A 2,500-nucleotide genomic window follows, 5' to 3' on the forward strand; every position below is an offset into this window, starting at 1 on the left:
TGCGTTCTGATTGGTTGTACTCCAGTAATGCACTTTGTAGTTTGAATAGTGCTGACACACCCACACCAGGATGTCACAACAGCAGGGGGGGTAATTATTTGCTTTTGCCCCGGTGATTTCAACCCGCAGTAGCACCTTACCGCTGTGAAACATGGAGCTCAGTGTGTGTGTGTGTTTGTGTTTGTGTGTGTGATTTCTTTTTCTGGCCTGTTTTACAATGGTTGTTTGCGTCTGTAATAATTTTCAATTGATTCTATTGTTGAAACTCCCGTCGTTTGCCCAGTGTCTGTCCCTGTTGAAAATGGACTGTGACTGCCTTGACACCGTACATCTGAAGAATGTAGGCAGTGTGTGGGTGGGGGGGGGGGGGGGGGGGCTGGCTGGGTGGGGTGGGCTGGGGGGGGGTACAGGGATTGTGTTTGACGGTTATTCCAATGTGAACATGTGTAGCCTATGTTAGCCCTACTGGACACAGCTGTACCTGGGCCTGGAGGAGCGTGGCTTAACATTACTGATTCCAGTGGGATTCGTCTGGAAAAATACAGACCGCCTCAGGCGTTTGTGTTTATGTGTTTATATGGTGACCGTGTGACTTCCATGTCAGAGAGGAACTCTGGGGTGAGCATTTCAAGTGATCAGCTGGTAGTTGTAATGATGATAATTAAGATAGCCTACTGTACTCCATTGCCCAGCTATTAAAAAAAAAAATGAAAAGGCCAAAAAAGAGTTTAAAAACGAACCCTGGTTTGTTCGGGAGTGAAATTATTTAATCAGTTTAGTGTTGGTGTGTCATCTGGCTCTTCCTACAATTCATTTGGAATTAGACGCTGTTATTTTCCTGCTCAGAAGCCTAGTGGCCCCTACATCCACACAGAGGGGAGAGGGGGGGGGTCCCCTCGTTTAGGATTTCCTGCATTAATGCTGAAGTAATACCTCTTTCTCTTCGTTATAGGAACCTGTCCAGTTCAGCCAGTGCATCTATGCCTTATACTCAACCACACTCAAATTCGCTCAACTAAAGCTATTTTAAATTGTAGTCTTGGATCCAGTCGGAATATTAATGGGATGTATTTATATTTCTATTTTTATATTTCTCAACAGTATGCATGTCTATGAACAGTTGTTAGCGCAAAAAGAAAAAAATAAATAATGGTGATGCTTATCATGATCATGACTATAATGTTATTACTTTGTAGATTATGTAGAACATGTCATTATTTTGTAATTTTGACTATTAAAAGAAAAGGAGTAATCATATTTCTGTGTTGCTTGGTATTTTTGTATGAATGAGCGATTGCATTGGTAGCCTATAGGCTTGTGCTCGTGTGTGTGAGCGTGAGCGAATAACCTTGACCTGGTATTCAGCAGAACGTGTTTTCGCTCTCCTGGGTAAGTGTTTCTGTGGCGGCCCTATTCTCATCTCTGTATCACTCCTGCCACCATTCTGCTGATTGCTGTGTCACCATCTGCCACGAATACTACCCAGAGAAAACATTAACAGGACTACACATTTTACGCCCGCCTGCCGGATCCGATTATACACGTACGCGCGTTTATGTTATTTAAGACCACAGAAGGATCCACTGGATTGTGGGACTTTAATCCAGCATAACCATGTAAGGTTATGATGTCTGATCATACGATCTTTAAAGGTGCCCTGAAGCAGGCCCGACCCGACACGGAGTTGTGGAACAGCACCTCGAACCCAACAGAACCAGTGTTCCGTTAGGCCTCTCATTTCATCCAAAACCTTTCATTACGCATCTCCAAATTAATGAAACGTTTTGAATTACATAGCATAAAAAACAATGTGTGCAACAAGAATATCCGTTTTGTTTAAGGGTATGTGAACTCTGCGTGACAGACACGCCAGTGCTGTGGTGAGGCGGCCGCTGTGCAGCTGTCTGACCCGTACGCGTTATCCTGCGCAGCAGTGCGCTTATAGAACATGCTGATCGATAGTGAAGCTCGCAGCCTGCTAATGGAGATACAGTCTGCTAGCTAAGTTTGTCTGCCCAGTCTAAAGCAGTGTCAGTCCGCCAGCCGCTGGCGCTGGGTCGCTCGCCTCGCAATGCGTTCGGATTTGACGCTCTTGCTATGGCTGACCTGAAAAGTCTTTTGGCTCTGCACATATCAGACCGCTAGCGGCTACGTCGGAGGACTAAAATCGGAATTTAAAGGGTGAGATTTGTGAAGTGTGGAGACACGCAAAGACACCAGCCGGGGACCGCCGGAATTAAGACTCGCACCACCGGAGGCGTCTTTTCGAGCGAATTTTATTTAGATGTGAGAAAATATAACATTGGTAAATCATGTCAGATAGTCAGGCATGTAATACCCGAGCTCTTCAATTCGCTTTTCCCCGGACTCGCGTCTCGACAGGCCGCTGACCAGACCACAGCACCCGACGTACGTTCTGTCTTTTTGCTCCATTCATTGTGGCATGCTACGTGCGTGTTCTAGGCTATCGTTTTTCTCCAGTTTGTTTGTGCAGGTGAAT

The 2,500-nt window shown here is 45.6% G+C and overlaps 1 protein-coding gene across 2 annotated transcripts in view; it reads left to right on the forward strand.

The window, feature by feature from the left end:
* Positions 1-342, forward strand: part of mazb (MYC-associated zinc finger protein b (purine-binding transcription factor)) — a 13,418-nt gene extending 13,076 nt beyond the window's left edge. For both annotated transcript variants that reach the window (XM_076264796.1, XM_076264797.1), the window contains exon 7: positions 1-342. This exon is cut by the window's left edge and continues 3,227 nt beyond it. The gene's annotated coding sequence lies outside the window, so the exon portion shown is untranslated.
* Positions 343-2,500: the final 2,158 nt, after the last annotated feature.

This window comes from Alosa pseudoharengus, unplaced genomic scaffold (assembly GCF_046254945.1).
Source record: "Alosa pseudoharengus isolate Yale_2024_CS ecotype anadromous, Long Island Sound unplaced genomic scaffold, YU_APseudo_1.1 YU_APseudo_1.1_scf_4, whole genome shotgun sequence".
In the NCBI taxonomy this organism is placed as follows: Eukaryota; Metazoa; Chordata; class Actinopteri; order Clupeiformes; family Clupeidae; genus Alosa; species Alosa pseudoharengus.